General features: G+C 47.3%; 1 long non-coding RNA gene across 1 annotated transcript in view; it reads left to right on the top strand.

The window, feature by feature from the left end:
• Positions 1 to 5975: 5975 nt before the first annotated feature.
• LOC146045321 (uncharacterized) overlaps positions 5976 to 14575 on the top strand; it is a 30423-nt gene continuing 21823 nt past the window's right edge. Inside the window, exons 1-2 of the long non-coding RNA XR_014465411.1 lie at positions 5976 to 6027; positions 12710 to 12863. This is a non-coding gene — a long non-coding RNA (uncharacterized LOC146045321). The remainder of the gene's footprint in view (positions 6028 to 12709; positions 12864 to 14575) is intronic.

The raw sequence follows: 14575 nt of genomic DNA, 5'->3' as shown, positions 1-14575 counted from the left end.
TTCTGTTGGCTGCAGCGGCCCCGACTAACCTCCTGGGTAGAGATTTACTATGTAAATGGGATGTGTCATCTACTGCACCCCTGATGGGGTATTTCTGGACACTCCTAGAAATCTTACACAAGAAGTGCAAGATATGCTGGACAATCCTCAGAGGCTAATGTTGTATTCCACTGTTATAGAGTCAAATCCATCTAAGGTAGCTAAAAACTACAGCACAAATACCGAGTTCCCTTTGAACTAAAGATGGGAAAGACACAGGATCAATGGCAACCATAGCTTCAATAGAAACCCTGTTAAAAACAGAAAGTATAGCGCCCCAAAGTACAGCTTCACCATTTGAAATCTGAGGTTGAGCTGGAAAAATACCCAGTGAAATAACAAGGTTCCCAAAAGAGAACTTTTAACTAAATACCCCTAGTCACAGCCCATAGTCACAACCACACTGGGAAACAGAAAGAAAGGGAGGGCTTACAAATCAGAACAGGAGTTGAACAGGGTAAGAACAAAATAGTTGAGAGCCAATTCCCCCATAGTGCTAAATCCTGGTGTCATAAAAAAAAAAGGTAAAAGAAAAATTTCCAGTTGAAAATAAATGTACACATTACTGTCATAAATATTTTCTAGTTTTTGAGTTTTTCTTTCTCTCTTTTTCCAATTTTTTTTCCTTCCCCTACTCTTCTGTTCCAGAAACCCACAAATCATAGAAAAATAGTTCGAAGAATCTGTCGCACTCCCAGCAGAGAAATACAATTGTGAATATGCGGTACCCCGTAAAGCGAGTAGTCACAATATAGATATTTTTCAGTAAATCTTGAACAAAGTCCCAGTAACTTTAAGCATTGCTCCTAATGTTACCCAGGGCAACCACGGCCACCATCTTGTGAAAAGCAGTCCAAGTAATGCACAAAGCATTCCCCTTCTACAAAGAATGAAAAGGGTTGTAAAACGCATTTACATATAAATAGGTACAATCGCAAAACCCATGTCTTCACAGACAAATGTGGATAGTAAAGAAAAAGAAACAGGCCTGATTACAGCTTTTTGCCATGGGTAAAACTGACACAAGAGATCATGTGACTTAGAATATTAGACCTGCTGAGGGGGCGACAGATATAGTGACGTAAGAAACCTGGTGATGCCAGCCTGACCAATGTCGTACTGCAGTGTACAATTAAACCCTATTATTTGAGCACTTCATACTTGTCTACACAGTGTAGTTGCCATAGCACTACTGGTAAACAAAACTGAGAATGTGGTGTTGGGGTGTGTTTTAACTGTTTATGCTCCTCATATAGGGGGTTATTCTAATCCACTCTTTCTGACAAAATCCTTCTTAGACGGACAAAACCATGTTCACTGCAGGGGGGGCAGATGTAACATGTGCAGAGAGAATTAGATTTGGGTGAGTTATTTTGTTTCTGTGCAGGGTAAATACTGACTTCATTTTTACACTGCAATATAGACCTCACTTTGAAGTAAAACCCCACCCAAATCTAATTATCTCTGCACAAGTAACATCTGCCCCACCTGCAGTGCACATGGTTTTGCCCATCTAAGAAGGATTTTGTCAGAAAGAGTGGATTAGAATAAGGCCCATAGTCTGGACATTCCTAAAATTCTGCCTAAACATGTGAAAAAATATTCATCAGCCAAGTCCACTAAATGGGAACTTGCATTGATGTTACCAGTAAAACGGGTAATACTGTAATCCCAGCAACACTCCTACCGGGTGTGCCCTCCAAGGCACAAAGGGTGGAGTGGTGCTGAGGTTGCTGGAATGGTGGAGTTTAGGGGGAGCCGAGACGAATATGATTGCATGACATGTTTGAATCAGACCTTCGCAGCATGCCCCCAAAGGGTGGTAACAACCCATTGGAAGAGGAAAATCATTTTTCTTTCCACAACACAGAGAGGGGAAAATTGTACACTGGCTATACCGTAATAGATGGAAAAGGCATAGTAGAGGCTGAACCCATTGTACGTCTCACTCAGCAACAGCAGTCTCATTAGTAGTACTGCGGGCTGAGAGAAAAAAACAGCCAATATTCATGCCGACTCCAAGTACGTTTGTTGGGGTAATACAGAAGATCTTAGGCCCTATGGCGCCTCAGATCTTTTGTTTCAGTAACTGGCACTCCAGTGGCGCAAGCGTTGTAAGTTTAAAAGATTTCTGACAGTCACACAACTGCCGGACAGAGTGGCTGTTATCAAGTGTAAAGCCCACATCTTCGATGAGGATTCAGTGTCACTTGATAATGAACATGCTGGCAAGGCAGCTGGGTGAGCCATGCGCTCTGCGGATAATGTTTGTGTTCCCCCTGTAAATGTCAGTATATTCACATAGAAATACAAGATTTGTGTCCCCTGCAGGAGAAGCAGTCTGGAAGCCGAAGGGATGTGGACAGGAATAGAAAGATGGACAAGGAAAACCAGTGACTCTGAGAACATGCCAAACTGTCAGGACAGAGATAGCCCATGGCCTGACTTGTCTTGACAGGGAAGGTATGTGGAAAAATTTGTCCGAAATTACTAGTGTGCCCACAGACAGGTAAGACGACAGGATCATGCCTTACTTGTCTGGGGGAAAGAAACTGCAACGGCTGTTCCCACAGAGCCATCTCCACATCCCTCCTCCAGCAGGATCCTCTGCAGGTAATACAAAATTGGCTTTGTAGTTATTTATTTATTTTATTTTATATATATATATATATATATATATATATATATATGTTGACGTTTGTGTGTATAGATATGGCAGCCCAGAAGCACTCTTGAGTATGCAAGTATATATATATATGAAAGGTTTAAGTCATGTGTGAACCTTTAGGGACTGATGGTACACCCCATAATCTCTTTTTGTAGTAGTAGAATCACTCTCAGAATTCCACCTCATTTGTCCCCATCGAAACATTGCTTGGCGGCCAGCCACAGGTTATGGTAATCCCACAAGGAGATCCTAGACCACAAATGCAAGTGATGTATCCACACCTGGAAAACTGCAGCAAAAGGACTTTGTTGACACCTGTTGTGAACTGTCATAACCATGAACCAGGAGATGTTGTTGTTGTTTCCCCTGCTTTGCCATATACAGGTTGCTTGATAGACCTTTGGAAAGGACCACCCCAGATCTTGTTGACCAGCACTACCTCAATAACAAAGTCGCAGAGAGAGAGATTCGGGTACGTTCGTCCTACTGCCAAAGGAACAGAAAACCAAAAGGTCCTTACACTCGAGGGCGAAAGAAAGAAATCGCTAAGAGGCACCATTTCGGGAGGACTGGAGAGCAGCTAAGGTCAAGCAACCTGTACAAGCTACAAAAGGGACTGTGACACACCCCACTGGTAACAGGTTGGAAGGATCACTAACAAAATTTTTCCTTTCTCAGTTTTCTCTATTGTTGTGGGTCCTATTCTTGTCTCCCCCCCCACTATCCGTTACCGCCGCCGCACTGCTGCCAGGCATTGGACGGACGATACAGAGTTCTGAGAGTGTGTTACCCGTCCCAGTTTAGGTCAAGGTAGAATCTATAAACTTGACACATTACCCAGGACCGGATGTTTGATAGTGATAATACCATCATACTTAAAAGCATACCAAAAAGAGAGACAACAAAGAGTTCAAGGGTCTGTTGTCACAAACAATACCTACCAAAGGATGCCATATCTGAAAAAAAAAAAAAAACAATTGTATATAGTGTAACCACCCCTGTTTTTATTTTTATCCCAAAAATTGTACATTATCCTTCGTGACCCTGAGTAGATTGTTCGATAAATGCGGCCCATCGTTTATCCGTGATCCTGGATCGGCCAAGAGCAGATGGTTTACTCCCCTTATATGTTTATTTCATGGATCCCAATTTCTTTGTTAGGATTATGAATTTCTGTATTGCTGTGTAAAATGTTTTGTATTGTAACAGTTTTATATTTACTGTTAAAGGGTGGACTGTGGAAGTCTAGTTGCACACACGCCATTTTAGGATAGTATGGCCGCCATTTTGGTTCGCAGAGTTGCGCAAATAAAGTTTCCATACCCGAGTATGTGTGACAAAGTGGACCAGAAGAGTAGCCATACTATCACACATAAATTCATAATAACATACTTACACTAAATAAAATATAGTTAAAGGTTTAGAACGCCACACATAGCTTAGTTAGCCCTGCATACATCTGTCTGTATCATGTTTAGTACCGTTCCGTTCCGTTTCTTATGCATAGTATTCCGGTCATTGCGAATATTTCGCAATAGACACGGCCCGATAGTTATGGACATAATCCATATTCCAGAGACAGTTTCTGTTGAAAGTATGTAACAAAGGAATCTGGATGAAACTGGTTCTTATCACTGCTGACGCCGAAACCATCAAACAAAGGACTCTTAAAGTTCACTCCCCTGCACCTAGTCAAACCAGTTGTATCATCTTACCCCCAATCACAGTGGACCTGACATACGATCTCTGACCAATGGAAATGGCCTTTGACCTCCCCCTTCTGACCCTATAAGATAGGCAACCCAGAGCAGTCACAGTCACTTCGGCACATCTACCTTTCCCTGACTTTCCACCGGACTATAGTTCATCCCTGAACGATAGTGAGCTCTGACCGGACTGCGCTTCGCATATTTGATGAGACGGTAACGGTTGCATTAACGGTATTTATTCTTATTATATTGTTGGCTGATTGTGTCTTGTATCTGTTTCCTTCCCCCTAGCAGAGCCTGATTATAGTATTTTATTGTTAGTCTATTGTATTACCTGTTAAACCTGTATTTTCTATTCCTGTAACCCCCTTGTGTCCATTAGGGACTTAAATACAACCTTTTTGCGGAGTTCTTATCTCCTTACTTCTATACTGTGGTTTGTGTCTGTTATTCGCATTTAGCGATAAAGGTATATTACGGACACTGTCCTTAAAGGTATATTCGCAGATTAGAGACAAAGTACTGCGAAGGGATCTCTTATTAAGGTATCGGTTCTTGGTGTATAATATACAATAAAGGTACGCTACGCTGCGCTACGTTTTGTTTGCACGTAGTTAGGTATAAAGGGTACTCAGGTTGCGGACTTATTACGTAACCTGCGCTTTTCACTTATTGTCTCTCTGGTCATATTTAATCGCCATTAACACACCTCAGAGATTACTAGACTGACGGATGACAGGAAGTTTATTGTCATTAAGTCCTAAAACAGCGCAGTTGGAGGCTGATTCAGGATCGCGCGTATCGATCTGAGGGGGTGATTCAGGAGTGATCGTCCCCAGTGTACTGATGGTGCTGCTCTGCGCATGCTTATGGCCAATTATACGCATATGCAGGGCCGCTGTGCGAACGCTTTCGACACCTGTCAAACGTGAGGTGCTTGCACGGGTAGGGGAGGGTACAGGAAAAGGCCGGAGCGTTTTATAAGCGTCCCCATGAAAACGCTGGCCATTCCCTTGGAACGCAGGTGGGTCGATGGCCGGCGGCTGACGCCACATGATGTCAGCGCCCACCCCCTCTTTGGCGGACTCCGATGGAAAAGAAACTCAGTTTATTTCTTAAGAGGAGAGAAATCATTTGATGGCCGCATGTGAGGGGAAATGTTCGCGTACATCCCCTCGCATGTTACCGACAGGATTCGGTGGCAGGGGGCGCGTGTTATGCCGCTCACTAAGTAGCAACTGACCACTGCTGAGCGAGCGGTACTGAATCAGGCCTCAAATTCGGAACCAGCCCTGATGGTTAGGGTTTGCGCATTTCCAGTCCCTGACACCGAACGACTTTGGTGGGCTGGATTGGGGGGGGGGTGTATGTATCCCCGGTCCCCCCTCTCTGAAAGGGCCCCCGTTCATTCAAGCCAGCTGACATTTTTTTTTTATAGAGAGCGGAACTGTGGGGAATACATGTAGACAGTTTTTGATGTAATGTTGTAGAGCTGCAGATAGGTGGCGCTGCAGCGCACAGTTCCTCGGCTTTCAGGCAGCTCCTCTCTCTCTCTACCTCACAGGGCTGTGAGGTGGAGCTGCTGCTGGCCTGGTGAGGCTGACTCCCCAGGTATGTGTGCTTTGTTGTTGGTGCCAGCAGAAGGGGAATAGGCAGTGTGGTGAGGAGTGTAAGAACATAATTAATACATCACTGTATGCTGGCCCAGCGAGCACAGTGATGTCATGGTAGCACTGCCGCAGTGGGGGTGTGGGGAATAATCTATGATTGCTTCTTGTGAGGCTTATTTACTTAATGTTTATTGCTTATGTGTTTTTATAAACATAGGGGGAAATTTACCAATATGAAAAACCTAGTTTTTCGTATTGGTTGTTTCCCTACGACTGCATACGACTGTTTAAGTCGTATGCAAAGTCGTGTTCCGGAGGGGGATTTACAAAGCAGTCAGATACGACTGCTTTGTAACCCTCCGATGGTGTAATGATTCGTATTAGCGGCCGTATATACGGCCGCTAATACGAATTATTTCTAGCAGTCTGCACGGATCAAGTCAGATCCGTGCAGGCTGCAAGGTGTAAAAAAAAATTGAAAAATAAATAAATAAAAAAAAAAACGGCGTGGGGTCCCCCCCACAGCCGAAACCAGCACCAGGCTGAAGGAGCCGGGGCCGGTAATTAAAAATCAGGGAACCCGACAAATAGGGGTTCCCCGATTTTTAACAACCAGCCCCAGGCTCCAGGTCCGGGGCTGGTTCCCAAAATACGGGGGACAAAATGAGTAGGGGTCCCCCGTATTTTAAGAACCAGCCCCAGGCACAACCAGCCGGCAGGGTAATGTCACAGCCGGGGGACACTTATAATATAAGGTCCCGCGGCCAAAACATTCTCCCTACCGACCAGTCAGCCTGGCCAGGGGCCCTGGGGGAGTGGGGACCCCCCCAATAAAGGGGTCCCCCCCCTCCAGGACTTACCTGACCAGGCTGAAGCCTGGTGCTGTCCCCGGTGACCCTGGAGCGGTGGTCACCGGGCTGATGGTATTGTGTAAAAAATAGATAAACCATTGTTTTTTACTGTGGCACTACAAGTGCCAGCAAGCCTCCCCAGCAAGCTGGGACTTGGAGAACCACAAGTCCCAGCCTGCTGGGCATTAAAGGGCCCGCTGGCACTTGTAGTTCTACAGTTAAAAAAATAGTGCACAAAACACACTGACACACTTTTAAAATAAAACTTTATTACACACAAAGCCCACACATACTGATACTTACCTATCTTCTTCCCATAGGTCGCCCTGATGTCCTGTGTCGTCTTCGGGATCCATGTCGACGTCCTTCTTCATGTCGACGTCGCTGTCGGCGATGGTGTCCCCGTCCGGATCCGAAGAAATCCATTTGGGAAGCTGTGGAAGGAAACCATACTCACCTGTCCCAGCGCGACGTAGTCCAGGTAAGGGTCTTTGCAAAAAAACAAACCGACAGCCCCGAAACCAAACCGGACACGACGGAGACACATGGTGTGTTTACATCGTGCGGCTCCGCCTCCCGAATGCCGCTATTGGCCGCCTTGCGGCCTAGCGGCCAATCAGGAGCCGCTAGGCCGCAAGGCGGCCAATAGCGGCATTCGGGAGGCGGAGCCGCACGATGTAAATAAACACACGTGCGTCTCCGTCAGAGTCCGGTTTGGTTTCGGGGTTTTCGGTTTATTTTTTTGCAAAGACCCTTACCTGGACTACGTCGCGCTGGGACAGGTGAGTATGGTTTCCTTCCACAGCTTCCCAAATGGATTTCTTCGGATCCGGACGGGGACACCATCGCCGACAGCGACGTCGACATGAAGAAGGACGTCGACATGGATCCCGAAGACGACACAGGACATCAGGGCGACCTATGGGAAGAAGATAGGTAAGTATCAGTATGTGTGGGCTTTGTGTGTAATAAAGTTTTATTTTAAAAGTGTGTCAGTGTGTTTTGTGCACTATTTTTTTAACTGTAGAACTACAAGTGCCAGCGGGCCCTTTAATGCCCAGCAGGCTGGGACTTGTGGTTCTCCAAGTCCCAGCTTGCTGGCACTTGTAGTGCCACAGTAAAAAACAATGGTTTATCTATTTTTTACACAATACCATCAGCCCGGTGACCACCGCTCCAGGGTCACCGGGGACAGCACCAGGCTTCAGCCTGGTCAGGTAAGTCCTGGAGGGGGGGGACCCCTTTATTGGGGGGGTCCCCACTCCCCCAGGGCCCCTGGCCAGGCTGACTGGTCGGTAGGGAGAATGTTTTGGCCGCGGGACCTTATATTATAAGTGTCCCCCGGCTGTGACATTACCCTGCCGGCTGGTTGTGCCTGGGGCTGGTTCTTAAAATACGGGGGACCCCTACTCATTTTGTCCCCCGTATTTTGGGAACCAGCCCCGGACCTGGAGCCTGGGGCTGGTTGTTAAAAATCGGGGAACCCCTATTTGTCGGGCTCCCTGATTTTTAATTACCGGCCCCGGCTCCTTCAGCCTGGTGCTGGTTTCGGCTGTGGGGGGGACCCCACGCCGTTTTTTTTTTTTATTTATTTATTTTTTCTATTTTTTTACACTGCAGCCTGCACGGATCTGACTGATCCGTGCAGGCTAAAACGCAAATAGAACAGGAAAATGGTGTTCTATTTTCCTGTCGTATTTGCGTGGGTGTTTCACACCACTAAGCAGCCGTATTGTCAGTACGGCTGCTTAGTAAATCAGAAACCACCATTCTTTTGAATGGTGATTTCTGTCGTATCCTATCGATGGTGTAGACATTCGTATTTGTAACTACAAATACGAATGTTCCATCTTTAGGACTACGAATTGTTGTATTTTTGGGATTGTAAATCCCGAAAATACAAATTCGTAAAAAAAAGGTGTATTTCTCCCTACGAATACACCTTTTTTCTACGAATCCATTTTGGTAAATGTCCCCCATAGTGTGTGTTTATGCTACGTGTGTATGTATGGTATATGTGTGCGTATGCCCTGTTTGTATATATGGTATGTGTGCATGTATGCCCTGTGTCTATGTATGGTATGTGTCTGTGTATGCCATGTGTGTGTGTGTGTGTGTGTGTATGTATGGTATGTGTGTATTTATGTCCTGTCTGTATTATGTATGGGATATATTATGTGTATGCCCTGTGTATATGTATGCGTGTATGCACTGTGTATATGTATGTTATGTGCATGTATGCCCTCTGTGTTTGTATGTATGATATGTGTGCGTGTATTCCCTGCATGGGTGTATGTATAGTATGTGTGTATCTATGCCATCTATGTATGTATGGTATGTGTGCGTGTAGGCCCTCTGTGTGTGTGTGTATGTATAGATGTGTGCGTGTATGTATGCCCTGTGTGTATGTATGGCCTGTGTCTAAGTATGGTATGTGTATGTCCTGTGTATACCGTATATACTCGATTATAAGTCCAACCGAATATAAGCCGAGGCATCTAATTTTACAACAAAAAACTGGGGAAACGTATTGACTCAAGTGGGACCCTCACTCGAGTATAAGCCGAGTGGGTCTTTTTCAGCGTAAAAAATGTTCTGAAAAAGTAGGCTTATACTCGAGTACTGTATATATATGGTATGTATGGTATATGTGTGTGTGTGTGTGTGTGTGTGTATGTCTGGTATGTGTGCGTGTATGTGTGCATGTATGTTCTGTGTGTATGTATGGTATATGTGCATATATACCCTGTGTCTATGTATGGTATGTGTCTGTGTTTGCCCCATGTATATATGTATGTATACTCGTATATTATTTATGAAATACATGCAGATGACTGGTGGTGTAGATGCTGGCAGTCAGAATACAGATGCCATCATCCTATCCCTCCTTGCTAGTGCCTAACCTTCGTGCCCCACAGCCTAACCCTAACCCCCCTTCTTTCTAATAGCCGAACCCTCCTGACCACAGCCTAACCCTAACTCCGCCACTATTGCCAAAAACCTAATTTTCTTCCAGCCTAATGCTGGTAACTAGAACTTGCAGGGCCCCATAGCTAAATCTTGAAAGGGCCTCCCACCACCACCACCTTTGTCACTACAGTGCTTCTATGGGGGGTGGGTGCTAAAAAGAGAAGGTGGAGAGAGGGGAGACAGAGAGCAGCAGGAGTGAGATAGAGAGGGGGTGAGGTGATGAGCGGGCGAGAGCTGGTGAGGTGACTAGGGATGATGAGGGGGAGGAGAGGATGCAGGTCAGGTGTGAGGTGATGGGGCGAGAGGTGGTCAGGTGACTAGGGATGATGAGGGGGAGGAGAGAATGCAGGTTAGGGGTGAGGTGACGGGGGCGATAGGTGGTGAGGGGAGAGATTGTGAGGGGGGTGTGGCAGGGATAGAGTTGGTGAGGTGATGTGATGAGGTGAGGTTCCAGGGGGTGATGGGGGAAGAGGAGAGGACTCATGTCTTGATTTCACTAGCAATGGAGGGTCTTACATTTACAGCGATGACAGCCACAGGCCTCCTCCTCCTCCCATGGCTGTAGTGACAGTTTTCCTCCTGGGCTTCTGCATCCGCGGACCTCCACCTGCTCCCACAGCTGCAGTAACTTCTCTCCTCTGGTGCTCCTGCAGCCGCTGGGTCTTCTCCTTCTCCTGCTGCCACAGGGGAGGAGAGGAGGATGCTGCTAGAGCAGGGTTGTAGGTGGGTAGGCTGACATGGGGGGGAGGAGTATGCTGCTAGAGCAGGGTTGTAGGTGGGCAGGCTGACATGGGGGAGAGGAGGATGCTGCTAGAGCAGGGGTGGGCAGGCTGACATGGGGGGAGAGGAGGATGCTGCTAGAGCAGGGGTGTAGGTGGGCAGGCTGACATGGGGGGAGAGGAGGATGCTGCTAGAGCAGGGGTGTAGGTGGGCAGGCTGACATGGGGGGAGAGGAGGATGCTGCTAGAGCAGGGGTGTAGGTGGGCAGGCTGACATGGGGGGGAGAGGAGGATGCTGCTAGAGCAGGGGTGTAGGTGGGCAGGCTGACATGGGGGGAGAGGAGGATGCTGCTAGAGCAGGGGTGTAGGTGGGCAGGCTGAAATGGGGGAAGAGGAGGATGCTGCTAGAGCAGGGGTGTAGGTGGCAGGCTGACATGGGGGAGAGGAGGATGCTGCTAGAGCAGGGGTGTAGGTGGGCAGGCTGACATGGGGGGAGAGGAGGATGCTGCTAGAGCAGATGTGTAGTTGGGCAGGCTGACTGGGGGGGAGAGGAGGATGCTGCTAGAGCAGGGGTGTAGTTGGGCAGGCTGAGATGGGGGGAGAAGAGGATGCTGCTAGAGCAGGGGTGTAGGTGGGCAGGCTGACATGGGGGGAGATGAGGATGCTGCTAGAGCAGGGGTGTAGGTGGGCAGGCTGACATAGGGGAGAGGAGGATGCTGCTAGAGCAGGGGTGTAGGTGGGCAGGCTGACATGGGGGCAGAGGAGGATGCTGCTAGAGCAGGGGTGTAGGTGGGCAGGCTGGCATGGGGGGAGAGGAGGATGCTGCTAGAGCAGGGGTGTAGGTGGGCAGGCTGACATGGGGGAGAGGAGGATGCTGCTAGAGCAGGGGTGTAGGTGGGCAGGCTGACATGGGGGAGTGGAGGATGCTGCTAGAGCAGGGGTGTAGGTGGGCAGGCTGACATGGGGGGAGAGAAGGATGCTGCTAGAGCAGGGGCGTAGGTGGGCAGGCTGACATGGGGGGAGAGGAGGATGCTGCTAGAGCAGGGGTTTAGGTGGGCAGGCTGACATGGGGGGAGAGGAGGATTCTGCTACAATAGTAGAGTGGGTGAAGAGTCTGGAATGGAATAGAAGGACTTCGAATGGGTACTAGGGGCCGTGCACATGTGCAGTTTATCAAGAATCGTCTGATATCTGCTATCCCTGTATTCAATGTCGCAGGGGCGCGCTGCACCTAACGGCAAATCTTAACCCCTGCGGCGTCCTGCAGGGAGCCGGGGGACGGCGGCAGGCAGGGAGATGGAAGTCTCCCTGCCTGCCCCAGAACGTATGTGGAGGGGAGGAGGGCTCCCGGGACCCAGGCAGCACAAGCTGCCCCCCGGGAGAGCCAGCAGGGGACCGGGTATTCACTGCTCCTGATCGTGCATATGTAATGATCGGGAGCAGTGAATATATGAATATCTAATGAGCGGCTCTCGGCTCCCGGCCCCCTGCTGGCTGTTATGTGTAAAAAAAATAAAAATTAATTAAATATATATTCATGTGCTATAAGCACATGAATAAAAAATAACATGCCCATTCACAGAATAAAATTCCTGATTTTTTTTACACCAAATGTAAAAAAACAACAACTTTATTTTAAAAGTTTACATTCCACTTCACCATGAAAAGATGGCGATTTGCTACATGGCGACACATGGCGAAAATCACTTAGAAAGATGGCGAAAAGTGCACGTTGAATAGGGTGATTCACTTTCTTACACAAAAAATCACCTTCCAATGCAAAAATAGCACAAATTCGCCATAAAACATGGCGAATTGGCCTCATTGAATACTGCCCTTAGAGAGCTCAATGTGAAATGTAATATACATTACACGGTTCCCAGCCGTCAGCTCATCACACTGACTATTCTTCACCTGTTACATTGGCCAGCGGCTATAATCAGTTTCCAGCTTATTTACAATGTGATCGTTCCACTACGTTGAATTACATATATTGTTTTTTACAGTATCTGCTCCACGCTTTACTATTATTTGCATGTCATGTATTACATAGATTTAACAGCATTTAATGTATGATAATTGCAAAAAGACATTTCAGGGCTCAGTCAGAGAAATGGTATCAGTGATTCCCCCCTTTTCATAGACTCCAATCCATGCTGGTCCGCACTCCCGGAATGCACAAGGGACTCCGGAATTTAGAGGCGATGTTCTGACTTCCAGAAGTGCATCCCGTTACATCTGCTGGAATTCCCGCACCCCCTACACCTGGTATCCCGGAGGGCACCATTTAATAGCAGGTGAGTATGTGATCATTTCCTCTCTTGTAATTTACATATAGGGGATTATTCTGGTTGATTCGCAAGGGTGCAAATTTGCCGCGTTCTGATTACACCAAAGCCCGCCTTGTGAATGGTTGGCTGGCGCAGTAACATCCACACAGTAACATCCATTCACAGGCCAGGGGGGAACAGCCACATCTTTTGATGGTCGCCGACCATTGAAGGATGTGGTGCGTGCACGCAAATAAAAGTGACTTTCAAGGCACTTACATATGTGGGCACACTGGGAAGGAAATGGGCGGGCAGCTGGCATCCGGTGATATCAGCAGCTGCCCACCCCCCGCATCATGGCCTCATTAGCATGAGAACGCCCTGAGTTCTTATAGGAACGTCCATGAAACACTACCATATGCTAATGGGGCCACCCCCGCCCGCTGTCCTGGTTGCGTATGCACAGTGCCACCACCGTTCCCTGCGTGGCAACCAGAATAAGGGCCATAATGAGTTTTACAATCACATTTGCTGGAGTATAAGTAGAGATTTGTCCATAGGAGTTTTGTAGACACTACCATTTACATACTGAACAAATGACATCTGCATAGAAAATGGGGTCTACAGATCATATATAAGGTGTGCCCAAATGAAAAGGGAGACTACGGTTGTATGTAAACAATATTTTAATCAAAGAATATTTAATTACAGTTCATGTGTAACATTACAACTACACATAATTGACATTGATGCAATGATCCAGCGCGTAACAAGGTAGTGGATGGATTCAGTGTAGAAACTCCTTGGTTGCTGATGAATCCAGGTTTCCGGGGTCTCCTGCACCTCCTTGTCACAGGTGAACCGTTCACCTTTACGTGTTTGTTTTTTAAGTGGCCGAAGATATTGGAGTCACATGGGGAGATAACTTCACCATGCACCGTAAATGTATATTTATAGAAAATATAACATCAGTTCTGGCCTCCATCCGCCCCAAGTTGCCAGCCAATCACTCGCCTTTGATGTTATATTTTATATAAATTTAGCTTGGGTCACATATGATAAGCTGCTCACAGCAGCTTATCATGTGGAATCCATAAGCAATGCAAATGCAGGAGGAGGTGCATACCACCCACTGCCGGCATTTGTGATCATATCAAACTGCGATGCAATGGCAGTTTAGAGGGACATTGTGACCATCGGTTGCAGTGTCCCTCTACGGCTACAGCTTAAGTAAAGGAGCCCACACACGCACCATTGCCGGCGGTGCGATGCTGTACGATGGGGTGCACGCTCCCGTGGCACCTCATCGTACAGTACAAAAAGTATGTGCTGCACATACTTTTTGTACTAGCTTTTTCTAGCATCGCATCGCATGCACATCGTATGCACAAGGCATACGATGCAATGCTATGTGTGCTAGTTAAGCCCACAACGCACGCCGGGATCGGTGCGTGCGTGGGCTCCATTAGTCTCCACTTACTCAGTCTTGCAGTCGCAGGCCGGCTTGCAAGGCGAAGGAACTTCACCTTGCAGCGTAAATGTATATTTATATAAAACATAACATCAGTTCTGGCCTCCATCCGCCCCAAGTTGCCAGCCAATCACTCGCCTTTGATGTTATATTTTATATAAATTCAGCTTGGGTCACATATGATAAGCTGCTCACAGCAGCTTATCATGTGGGATCCTCAAGCAATGCAAATGCAGGAGGAGGTGCTTACCACCCCTTGCCGGCATTT

Source organism: Crinia signifera, chromosome 11, assembly GCF_055691185.1.
Source record: "Crinia signifera chromosome 11, ASM5569118v1, whole genome shotgun sequence".
Lineage (NCBI taxonomy): Eukaryota > Metazoa > Chordata > Amphibia > Anura > Myobatrachidae > Crinia > Crinia signifera.
The sequence above is the reverse complement of the archived record's forward strand: the minus strand, read 5'-3'. Positions and strand labels throughout refer to the sequence as shown.